This window comes from Paramormyrops kingsleyae, chromosome 1 (assembly GCF_048594095.1).
Source record: "Paramormyrops kingsleyae isolate MSU_618 chromosome 1, PKINGS_0.4, whole genome shotgun sequence".
Lineage (NCBI taxonomy): Eukaryota > Metazoa > Chordata > Actinopteri > Osteoglossiformes > Mormyridae > Paramormyrops > Paramormyrops kingsleyae.
This window is the reverse complement of record NC_132797.1, coordinates 5952447-5965551: the sequence shown is the minus strand read 5'-3', so window position 1 is coordinate 5965551 and position 13105 is coordinate 5952447. Positions and strand designations below refer to the sequence as shown.

General features: G+C 46.7%; 1 long non-coding RNA gene across 1 annotated transcript; it reads left to right on the top strand.

Annotated features, from left to right (window-relative positions):
* The first annotated feature begins 3303 nt into the window (after positions 1-3303).
* LOC111833233 (uncharacterized) lies at positions 3304-4428 on the top strand. The gene is made up of 3 exons (XR_002835705.2): positions 3304-3368; positions 3793-3874; positions 3995-4428. It is a non-coding gene; the product is annotated as an uncharacterized lncRNA (long non-coding RNA).
* The last annotated feature ends 8677 nt before the right edge of the window (positions 4429-13105 follow it).

Genomic DNA, 13105 nt, shown 5'->3' with positions numbered 1-13105 from the left:
ACGCTTTAGGCTGCTTATGTTAGTTTGTGGAATGTGAAATAATAAATAAATACTTGTCAGGGCCTAGAGGAATCTACTTCATCATCAAACATCCTTTTCGCAGCGAATATAGGGTCTGAGCACATCAATCCGGGAATTAACCGTAACTCTCTAAAAAAGCTTCTAAAATGGGACCCTCCTCTGAGGACTATTACAAAAAACAACAGCATACAATTATTCCGAAATACACATGAAAACACTTGATGAATTGTGTAATACTGTAGTTGCTAAATTAGGGTCACATTTTCCAGTCTCCCCTCTGCACTGTCCAAGTTTCAGAAAACACTCAAGGTAATTTAATAATAGGACCTTCAGCAACTTCAAAAAACCCTCAAAATCACCTTGTCCGTCACATAGCAGTGGAAACCTAGTTCTGAGGCTTCTCCCACTACATCAAAGTCCAAATGTGTGACTGTGACTAGGCTAAATGGCCAAAAATCAAATTCTGTCTGTTCCTGACTCTACCCCCAGTGTGGTGGAACAAGCATATCCTAAGTCTGCAGAATCTCTCTTTCTCCTCGGGATAGGTGTGGTACTCATACTGTACTCCATCCCTACCCCGCACTTCATTGTTGTTGTGTTTCAGACCTCATGCATGATCAGCTTCATATTCCCTACACATTCCCTTCACATATGAAGGTCACTCACTCCAGCCCCAGCATCTGCAGAATCATCACATATCTATGGGCCCTTAAAGGTTATGCTTTCCCAGTTTTTCCCTTCCCTATAGTGTGTTATACAGTTTTATGTGCTTGTAAACATTCTGGAAACTCCTAAGGCTCAAAGGACACACCAAAACGCTTACCACTGAAACCTCTCTTCTTTAATCTGCCTGAAACGCCTTGTTGGAATTTTAGCTCCTACTTCTGTAACATGGTGAGGTCACCTAGTAACACAATCCTTATTGACTGCCTACCTGCAAGAATCTGTCTGCAGTTTGCAAGACTGGGGTGTAACGCGTAGGGCAAGCTGACCAATCGGGCAAACTGACCAATCACCAGGGGTGGGGCTTAAAGCTCTAACAGAGCATTTCTGACAGACTTATAGACAGATATAAATTTATTCTATTAGACCCCAAAAATAAAATTATGAACAGTGACAATGAGCATTATAGGTCCCCTATAACACCCAGCTCCAGGGGTCCTCCATGCTGGCTGACTTTGCCCTGTCAAGCCCCCCACCCCCAAAGCTTACTCTCACCTGTATGTGTCTCTCATGGGGAACAAGATGGGGCAGGCAAAGAGGAGAGTTCCAATTTTCTTGTGCAAATGGCAAGTAAAGGACCATTTCAGATAGGCTTCCTACACGTATTGACAGTGTGCTACTTCTGGTGGTGTTTAATGTACTTATTACTTGCACTGACCTGTAAGTCACTTTGGATTAAAGTGTCAGACAAATAAAGGTAGTTTAAGTGCCATGAAGCATTAAGAGGCATGAAATCCACACACGTGCTCATGGTCTATGCCGGGTAATATGAGCCCTTCAGCTCACAAGTGAGCCCTCAAACAAAAGCCAAATCGATCCTCTCCTCAGCCTACAACAGCACAGGAGCAAAGCCCTAGAAAACCAAGACAAATAATAAAACTAGTAATGACCAAAGAATGAGAAATGCGAGCAAAAAAGAAAAACAATGAATTCAAATATATTTCCCCTCAGCATGATCCCCCATAATGATAATCATCATCCCCCGTTTCCCCGACCAGGATAAGCAGTCGGAACATGGATGGGCAGATGGGTCACCTTCATGTGTGGACCTCAGCTCACCAAGGTCAGATATGTGCCATTTATTAGTTGCATGTGTGTTAATATGCTGGCCTTTATGTAAGGAAACAAGTCAAACATCTGTGGTTTCTTTCAAAGCGTTGAGTGCTTTTCTGGCGGGGAGTATGTAAGCTAATTGTTTCAGGCCTAGATTAAATTGGCCCTTGAAAGCTTGTGTGGTTATTAAGTGTCCGACCCGTAATGCCACTCACGACCTCTAGGTGCTTCGGTAAATCTGGCTTTTTAATTTCGGCTTATTCGACACCTGTGTGTCCTGACCAAAGCAAACAGGTTTGGTCACCCACTGTCGTCCGAGTTTCCGGGCCATTCTGGAATTCTGAGCGGCTTTACTTAAGCCCCACCTGAGACCCGCAGAGACGCCGGCCCGACGGCAGTCGTGAAGCGGGCGTGTTTGACATTTTGCCCGTGTGGCGGGGCGCGCGATCGCATCCCTCCGGTGAGATTACAGCGTGTGTGTTTTGCCATCTTTCACGTAATGAGATTTTTCACCTCGGCTGGGGAACGTATCCATGCGTGGCCGTTCCGGGTGGTTCCGTCTGTCTTTGCCAGGATGTAACCGACAGAGCTGGCCCCGCGCCAGTGGGGATCATGGAAGCGGATCCACCGTGCTCATGGGTTTATTAAGGAGATTAGATTATTGTAACTTGCTTTTGCCTTGTTCCTTTGATTTGTAAGGATCACAGCTGAGTCTTGGTGCTCTGTCCAAGGTGCAGGGAATTATTACACTTATTTTTTGTATTGCTTTTCTTTTTATTCATGCATGACAGAGATTGTGGTAAATGATGGTTAAGTATCTCAATGCTTGTGATGATCTTATCTGTTTTTTATGTTATTGGTTCATCTGCTAGTCCGAATGATATTTCCACGATCTTTTGTGCAATGACAATAAAGGCATTCATTCGTTCATTCTTTAATTCATTCATTCATTCATTCATGGACTCCCATGTCTGTCAGGCTGCACGAAGATCCCATTGCTGTCCATCAGCATAAAATTGAAATTGAAATATTTTTTTGCCAAAACTTTGTAATACAACATGAAACTCTCAATTTTTTGTCATAAAGATACTGATTTAATTGTATTTTTTACTGTATTTGTCATTCAGGGAAATCACGCAATCACTGCTCTTTTGCCTTATCTGGGGTGAATTGGTGGAAATGTGGAAGAAGTTCTCGTTCTGATCAAGTCCTTAATTGGAGACTGCTTCCATCTGGAAAGGTCAAAGAGTGTGTACATCTGGGGGTAAAAACTGTGAGAACTGAGCTGACTCACTGCACTCATTTAGGAATTCTCCAGAGTCAGTCAATACAGCACAGCAGTAAACCACTTCTCTTTGATCTACCTATTAATGTCCTGGACATACTCGTGTGATTCTGTGGCCGACTTTGATTGGCTCATTTTTATAATTGGTTAATTGACCCGGTTGTGAGAACCATTCGGACATGGTACTTAAGCATTAGCAAAGGTCAGAAGAGGGCAGGTAAATACAATTGAGCCCCTGCTGTGACTAATTTCAGCTCTGATTCAGGGAAAGAGATGGCTCTCCAAGGTGGGTAATTTGATTGGTCTCCAGATGAGCCCCAAGCTCCTGTGTTAAATCTGATGTCAAGGGGTGTGCCGTCTTTGCTTATTATTGACTGTTGTGGGGGAAGCGGGGGTATGGGATAAAAAGATAACTCAAAGATGACTCTGTGCCTTCAGGTTTAGAATTAATAATTTCATGGAAAGAAAGGTTAAAACCAAGGAAAGAAGCATGACTACTAAACCTCACGGCTCTGTTATTGTGTAATGCTCATTATGAGTGTGATGGTTTATTACCCATAAGCCCACGCCTGTAGCATCTCTAAGATGCTACATATTGATCTTGCATTACTCAGGGTTACTTAGCCTCATGGTTAATACGTACACTGCATTTTTTTGCCAGAGGAGTGACTCGATCTGACCAATTAGTTAATTAATTCTCCTCTAATTAGTGCTCTCTGGAAAGCGACGGCGGGCGTGCAGAGCTTGCGGCTTGCAGAACCTGAGACGAGCATCGTGGGAATTCGGCTGGCGGTAAGATGCGAAGGGCTCAGATGTTATGATTATTCTGCTCTGCCTTGTAGCTGATAGGCATAAGATATGGATAGATAATAAGGCATATTAATACACATGTTTATTCATCCACCCATAAAGGCGGGGAGAAAGAGATAAAAATGGAGCTATTAATCCCCTCCCCCCAATACCACCACCAGAGCGGCGTCCATCCTGTCGTCCTGCCTCTAATCGTGTGACGTGCACGATTGAAATCACCTGGAAATTACTGGGGGAGCCTCAAGCGCTCCATCTGCATTCCTGTCAAGTGTCTCTGCATCAGCCTCAAAGCCGTCTCACCCGCTGTCCTGGGTCCTCCACGCAACCGAGATTATGATCTCTCCCCATGCCCATGTGACAGGAAGTAGGGCGGCGGCCATCACTTAGTAACTAGACCACGAGTGATGTCTGAGGTTGCTGAGATATCAGTGGAACTCTTAACTGGTGTGTGTGTGTGTGTGTGTGTGTGTGTGTTTGTGCTTATTTTTTTGCAATGTCCTCCTTCTTCCTTTGATCATTTCAGCTGTAATTATTCCGAGGTGTCCCGTTCACTCCAGCGGGTGCCCACTTTCAGACGAACCCTGAGTTAATTATCTATGAAAGCAGGCGTCGTGAACCTTAATTATGCCGCCAACTTTTTTCGGGAAAAGACTCGTCTCTGGATGATTAGGGTCTGGTGGCCGCCGAAATCTCTGAGCGCTCAACATGTCATCATTATTCCAGACCCTTAAATCGCTGTCACCTGCTCAGCTGCGTAAGATGATATAAATCTTTCAATTATGCTAATAAATTGTAAAGTTTTGTTCAAATGTAACCACCAAGTGAAGACATTCTTGTCTTCCAGGAAGGTATCCACTTCCTGTGGCCACTTGGAAGATATTTTTATGGTAGATATGATAGAGTGAAGAGAGAGTATGGGGAAGGCTGCCTGTAAGCCTTGTTTACAGTTCAGTTCAGGTCAATGGCAATGGGGAATAGCTTCGTTAGCATCATGGCTAGCTCTCGGCAGCCCCAAAAACATACTACAGCGCTCAGGTTTGCCTCTTGGGCCATTGATAAACACCTGAAGGCCTTTTCCTGCCTGAAAATATCTGACCATCCAAAATCCAGAGTCTGGGGCCCTGCAGCTGAAGATGTTTCCTTCCCAGAAACCAAGTTCCTGTTTATGTCAATTGCTATTGATTAGCTATTTACCGCCATTCAATGCTAAGTATGCTCATTACTAGCTAGTAATTAGCGGTTCAAATAAAATCTTGTAATTGAACTATGGCTTCATCGCAAAAGATCATATTCATATCCAAGATTTTATAGACACATTAATATTTATCGATGATATAATTTTCATCCGATTTTATTTAATTGTAGCCCTTCACGCTAAATGCCGTCTGACAGCTGTAAACCTCCTGTAAAGGTTTCGCCTCTGACCTGCTTTTGACCTACTTTTTTGCCCCCCACAGTTGGTGTGGGGATTCATCGATCACTCACGCCAGATTAATGCACGAACCTGCAGGCTGTAGGTGGAACCCAGAGGTATTGTGTGATGAGCATTAAGATTCGCTTGCACAGCTGGGCTTGGACGCGAGCCCACAACCTCAGAGGCATGTGGCGCCGACACCTGCTATGGGGCCAGCTCGGCCCGGTTCGCAATCCTGTGAGCGGTAACTTGTATCTATGATGCACTGTTCCATAAACTGAGCATGTTATACTGTTATTCCAACAAATTATAGTGACGTTACTACCAATGCATCCTGGGGTGGACATTCAGATATGTTAGGTGGGCACCAGCATTCGAATTGTGTCAAAGGTCTTGGGGGGGGGGGGGTCTCCCACCTGTAGCCAAACACCTGCCTACCTGTAACCATGCCCATTTGTAGCCACGCCCCTGTGAGCCTGTAGTCACACCCCTGCCAGCCTGTTGCCACGCCCTCATTTACCCATGGCCCTTGCCTAACTGCGGCCACACCCCTCTTATACCATTTCAGGTTGAAAGTAAAGCTCCAGATTCATTGGCTGGTTAATTTTATAATCCTTTATGGTTCTTGGATAGGCAGTGGGGGCCCAAGCTGAGCTTGAAACAGATATTGGTCAGATTTCAGTACCTGGCAAACATGGTCACTGTCTGTGAAAGCTGCTGGTATTTTGTCGTGTGGGTGAGTGCTGTTGAAAATCCTCCTTCGCTTCCCAGCCAAATCAGACACCATCTGATGGGGTCCTCTGCCACTAACGAGCACAGTCACTCAATCGCCAGTTGGATCAACTGCATTTTTGACATTGGAAATTTGGTCATTAGAACAGCGTTTCAATGGGGCGACAGAGATCGACCCCTTCATACGGCCATAGAACTCAAACTGCTCAGAAAGCATACTAATGACAAGGTACAGTATGGCGTCCTGTGCCCTTTACACCTGACATGCGAGGTGTAATCCCACGGCCTGTCCACTGGAACTTTCTACCTCAGCTGATCAGGATCTCATGATTAAGGCTGTGTCACCTGACTTTCATAAAATACCCTGATGTCATCCTCTTAGGTTGTGAGGGCTGGCTTCCCCCCGCCCCCCAGAGGAATGTCTCTCTTGGGGGCCATCACGCCATTGTCGTCATCCATCTCTGCAGTCTCCCTGGCGTGTATCCAGCTTTCAGCTGAGAGGTGCGGTTATCTTCTAAAAAGAGGCACCTTTTCATTCTGGAACACATACCTGGGGGCAGGGGGCGGCGATCACGTTCATTTCCCATTGATCCTGCCATTGTGTAGCCCATCTGTCTCTCGCTTCCACCCCCCCCATCGTATAAGGCCAGCTGCAGAGCATCTCGATCGTAATCTGGAGAGGTAATTCAAAACTTATTTTTAGCTTTTGCCATTAAGCTGCATGTCTGGCTGTCTGAGACGGCGAAGACGGACCCTTAATCTGCCGCTCCCCATCCAGAGCAATTTAAGGTGTCGGCATCCGGTCCCTCTTGGGGCTTCACTTGATTCCGTCGGCGAGGGCATCTAAACCATTGCCCGCTTGGGTCTCCCTTAGATGGCTCTGGATGATTGTGCTTCTAATGACTGATGCTCATATGACCACAAGCTCAGAGGTTTTGATTATGTGGTTATTATTTTTAATATACCACTCCCTGGTTGTCGTCAAATCTTCCAGTCATCAGTGACTCTTTGTTAGGCTGCACCAGTCGAGCCACGTGCTTCAAACGAGGCTTTTATCGGTCCTATTAACTTAAGTGATCCTTACGACAAGCCTTCTGATTCCTTGATTGCAGGGCCTGTGTAAATTTAATAGTTATTTTCACATAGTCAACGGATAGGAGAAATTTTTCGATCATGCTCTTTTACTGCAGTCTTCCTTATCTATAAGTGTCACTGGCACAGAAGACAGGACGGCTGCTCCTGTAAATGACGCCATGAGCTGGCAGAAATGTTATTCTGTTATCCTCTTGTCACAGAATTGTGGTTCGGTGCTTGAACTGAGTCTTCCTGACTAGACCACGAGTGGCAGGATTTAGCCAGTAAGAATGGCTGTCTGGGTCCTCGATCTCACCACAAGGTCCCTTGTTTTTTTCTTTTACTGCAGATATTGCGTTTTTCTTCATGTCATGCTGTCTGTTTAACCCTGGAGTGTTTATTTACAGAAAGCAGAAGGTCAGGTCAGGTTGGGGATCATGTGCTGATGCAGCACGTTGCTGCCCCCACCACATGGCGAAACTCCTCGGGATCCCGGCTGGTGATCCCCCAGGCAGATACATGGTCCAGTCCCACCCTCTAGAAATGGCCATCCATCTGAAGGAGCCAGGTGGTACATGGGCGTCCCCTCAGCCTGGTCCAGCCACTTGGGTCCCCAGCAATGAGGATCCTGCGAGCCAGATCACCCTCAGGAAAACGCGCCACATGGCCGTAGTGCCGTAACTGGTGCTCCCTCACAATGCAGGTAATGTGCTTCATTCGGGACTCCTCTAGCTACTGCTCATTTGACATAAAGTCAAACCAGCGGTACCCAAGGATTCTCTGAAAAGACAGAGTACCAAAGGAGTCCAGTCTTCATCTCAGCTCAGTGGATATCATCCAGGTCTCAGCCGTACAGCAAGACAGGGAGCACCAGGGCTCTAAAGACGTGGAACTTCGTCCTTAAGCAAAGGTATTGAGAATGCCACACACCCCTTTCCAGCGACCTCATGACCCCCCATTCCAATCGGTCTGCTGACTTCATAGGAAGAGTCACCAGAGACATAAATGTCACTGCCGAGGTAGGTAAATCTCTCGACAAGGTCGACATTCTCCCCACAGACAGATACCCTACTGATGGCTGTGCCCAAGAAGTCATTAAATGCCTGGATCTTGGTCTTTATCCAGGACACCCGCAATCCCAGACACTCAGACTCCTCACTCAGTCTCTCGAGAGCCCCAATCAGAGCCTCCATTGACTCCGCTAAGATCACAGCATTGTTGGCAAAGTCAAGATCCGTAAATCTTTCTTCACCAAAGGACGCCCCACAGCTGCTAGACCACACAACCCTACCCAACACCCAGTCCATACAAGCATTGACCAGAGTAGGAGCAAGAACACACCCCTGCCGAACCCCAGAATCAACTGGGAAGAACGCTGAGGCGCTCCCTCCACTCTGCACAGCACTCACAGTACCAGTGTACAGGCCGGCCATGATGTCCAGCAACTTTGGGGGGATCCCACGTCTCAGGATGTCCCACAGGGCAACACGACCAACACAAAGAACTTCTGCTGATATTCGTGCTTGCGCTCGATGGGAACCCTCAATGCAAGAATACGATTGATGGTAGACTTTTTAGGCGTAAATCCAAACTGCTCCGGTCCCTGACAGATGAGCAAGTCATCACTGATCCTGTTAAGGTTGACCCTAGCAAGGACCTTTACCCAGCACTGAAACCCCCTGTAGTTATTGCAATCCAGGCGATCACCCTTCCCTTGTGAGGGTCTTGTAGGGGAAAAGAGGACGCTGTTGCGGAATCAGATGCCAAGAAACTTTAATTACAAAAAAAAGGCTGTTTGTTGTCCAGGTCGTACTAACGGAGAACGTAGAATACCAAAAACCCAAGAAGCTGACAGGATCGTTGTCGTGGGGCAGGCTGGGGTCCGGCGATGTGCGGAGTCAAATCTCATGGTCAGGGTACAGGCAGGGGTCAGGCGATTCACGTCAGGCAACAATGGGGCTGAACAGAAACTCGGGGTCTATAAGGCAGAACACAGGTCAGAAAACTCGGAGAGGCAGAAATCAGAAAAAACTCCAGAAGATCTCGCATCAGAGTGCAAGATCCAATGGCTAAAATAGTCTCCCTTAATTGGAAATAACCTGCAACAGCTTGCGGTAGGAGGCTGAAACCAGAGAAACCGGACAACCCGGTATAGCAGCACGAGACTGACAGCTTGTTTAAATGGAGAAAGGTGGATCAAGGAATCGCCCCAACTGCAAGTGTCCAAGGAACAGATTCAGATGTGCATAATGCTTCGATTCCTCTGTAAGCAGGACGTGGGTCACCTGCTCACAGATCCTTCTAACAAACACCTACTTGGCAGGGTCTTATCATGGAAGGTCTCCCGCATCACATTAGAGTCAGCAGTCACACCTAAGTCTGTAAGTTCTTCACACAAATTGTGCGCAAACTCATCAGAAACAGCTTGATCTTGGAGTTTGGCTAAGTCCAGCCTCATTCTCCTAATAGGTGGTAGCCTACTGGATCTAAGCTAAATCTTCAGAGTAGCAACAAGTCTGTGGTCAGAATTCACAAACTGGTCACTTCTGTAGACCCTGCAGTTCTGCAGGAGTCTCCAGCATCTGCCCACGAGGATGTGATCGATCTCCTTCGCCACACCATCAGTATTAGAGTACCAAGTCCAATGATGCGGCTCAGGGCGTTGGAACCAAGATGCAGCGAATCGCAGCCCCTGACCTTTTGCAAAGTCAAGGAACATGAAGCCGCTTTCACTGCGATCTCCAGACCCATGGGGACCGACACAATCCTCATAGCCAGCCCTGTTAGTGCCAGACCAGAGGAGTGTCACCTCGTGTGCACCCTTCAACCACCGAGCAAAGTTGCGAGTAAAATGTCTCCCTCAACGAGACATCACTCACTGCAGTCGGAGCATACACTGCGACAACAGAGAAGATATCAGACACCATCGGAAAGAGCCGATCCGCTACATCGACAACTAATCCCCGAGTATGGCAGCCATCAGGCTGACCAGACTGAAAGTAGGGGAAAGCAGAGAGTGCTACCACCGAAACGTGGAGTTTAAGAAGCTCCCCCGACAGCAGAGGAAGATGGTCATCTTGCTGGAGACACAAGACATTTCACGCGCCTCAAACTGGGACCCAAGTGCTGCCATGCAGCAGGTGATGCCCCAGCACCACACCAGCCAACAGGCCTGACCCTATTAGCTCTCCAATGGTTTTGACTCATCCAGGGATGGGGCTCTCAAAGGTTTTACCCCATCCCCTTCATAGTGCATGTAGCTACTCCCACGAAGAGCAGAAGAGTATTGTGCTTCTTTGTATCCAGCAGTTGCGAGTTGTTTTACGGTGGCTGGAGTGCCAATCCTGCCACCAAAATTGTTTTCCTGCAAGTTGGAGATCCGCTTGAAGGGCTGGATGCAGTTTGACATCATACCCAGGACATAAAGGACAGAAGGGCTTATTTACATTTTTTTTGAGAATGAAAAACGTTTATCCTTCAAGGTTAGGGAGGGTTGATTGGATCAGATGCGAGCCTTGCTGTCATGTGACATCAGCAGTGACTGGCTTTGGTGAAGTGGGTATAGGCCAGCTGCCCGGGAGGCGAATACAGGCTCCCACAATCCCACAGTCCTCACGGCGACCATCATCATCAACGTACACACTACAACTTAAAATTCCCATCCGCCTCTCAACAGTTCCAATTGTTTGGTGATATTTCCTGATTTTGGATGGCTCTTTTGAAAGTCTGTTGGACTGTGCTCTGTATTTTCTTCACAAGTGGTCAGAAGAGCTGCACTATATGGACAAAAGTATTGGGAAACAACTCGTAATCATTGAATTCAGCTGTTTCATTCAGACCCATTTCCACAGGAGTATAAAATCAAGCACCTAGCCATGCAATCATTTGTGAAAGAATGAGTCATTCTGATGAACTGGTACTGTCATAGGATGCCACCTTAGGAATAAGTCAGTTTATGAAAATTCTTGCCCACTACATATTTCATGATCAACTGTAAGTGGTATTATTGCAAAGAGGAAGCATTTAGGAACATGAGAAACTCAGCTATGAAATGGCTTAGTTCCAGTGAACGGAACTCTTAATACTTCAGCATACCAAGACATTTTGGAGAATTCTATGCTTCCAGCTTTGTGGGAACAGTTTGGGGAAGGCCCTTTTCTGTTCCAGCATGACTGTGCCTCAGTACACAAAGAAAGGTCCATAAGGGCATGATTGGATGAGTTTCATGTAGAAAAACTTGACTGGCCCGCACAGAGCCCTGACCTCAACCCCATCGAACACCTTTGGGATGAACTACAATGTAGACTGCAATTGGATGCCCAGAAGAGTGGCAGCTGTTACTGCAGCAAAGGGGGGGATCAACTCTTTATTGATGCCTATGGATTTAGAATGCAACGTCCTAAAAGTTTCTGTAGGTGTAATGGCCGGGTGTCCCAATCGTAATGGCTGCACTGAGATTTGAGATTGTCATCAGTTATGTTCCGGAAACTCACATCACATCCACAGAAACTAGCTTAGAATCTTATAGCTTTTAGGTCACCTCTTTATTGCTGTCTGTTGCTGCTTTTTATGTTCTTACATCCTTAAGATATTTGCTTGCTTATTTATTTAATGGATAATCATAAATTTATCTACCTAACTTACACTATAAATATAGCCCTAGGCTCAGTTAGCTAGCTAACTAGCTAGCAGGCATGGATAGCCTGTTCAGACATGGGAGGGGGAAATGAAGGGCAGGCAGAACGGCTAACGAGAATGGAGCTAATGGGAAGCATTAAGGTGTTCAGTGGGCAAATGGGTGTTTCGCTTATCTTATTGTAGTACGACAAGCTGTGCATTATACATTTTTAAAAGCACGGCTGCGGAGGCGAAGAACCACTTGACACAGCAGAAAAACATTTAACGCCTGTCTTGGAGCCCATTAATCTGCTTATACCAAAGTTACCACACATTTGGCTTACACTTTTGTACCTAAAATCATTATTGTCACATTTGCAAACCAAAAACATTTATAAGTATAACTGCTTTCTAGCACAAATAATAAAGTATTCCATTAATTTTAAATTCAAAAATTTTAAGTAAGGGTAGTTAGAATTAATGAATACAATAGTGCATTGATTTACTACTGTGACTCGCTTGGCTGGCACTATGTATGTGGTCATAGAAAATGGCTGAACATGCTTCTAACCAATCAGATGTGAGAACTGAACAGCATTGTTGTATTACCCCCGTTGTATTACTCTGCAGCTTCTGAGGCTGTGGTCTGGAAGGAGCTGAAGCAACACAAACTGCTTCATCACAGCCTCGTCTGTCAGTGTGTCTGGGATTTGGGTATTTCCGCGGAGGTGGAGGGAAGCAGTGCTTCATCACGGCCCCGTCTGTCAGTGTGTCTGGGATTTGGGTATTTCCACTGAGGTGGAGGGAAGCAGTGCTTCATCACGGCCCCGTCTGTCAGTGTGTCTGGGATTTGGGTATTTCCACGGAGGTGGAGGGAAGCAGTGCTTCATCACGGCCCCGTCTGTCAGTGTGTCTGGGATTTGGGTATTTCCACGGAGGTGGAGGGAAGCAGTGCTTCATCACGGCCCCGTCTGTCAGTGTGTCTGGGATTTGGGTATTTCCACGGAGGTGGAGGGAAGCAGTGCTTCATCACGGCCCCGTCTGTCAGTGTGTCTGGGATTTGGGTATTTCCACGGAGGTGGAGGGAAGCAGTGCTTCATCACGGCCCCGTCTGTCAGTGTGTCTGGGATTTGGGTATTTCCACGGAGGTGGAGGGAAGCAGTGCTTCATCACGGCCCCGTCTGTCAGTGTGTCTGGGATTTGGGTATTTCCACGGAGGTGGAGGGAAGCAGTGCTTCATCACGGCCCCGTCTGTCAGTGTGTCTGGGATTTGGGTATTTCCACGGAGGTGGAGGGAAGCAGTGCTTCATCACGGCCCCGTCTGTCAGTGTGTCTGGGATTTGGGTATTTCCACGGAGGTGGAGGGAAGCAGTGCT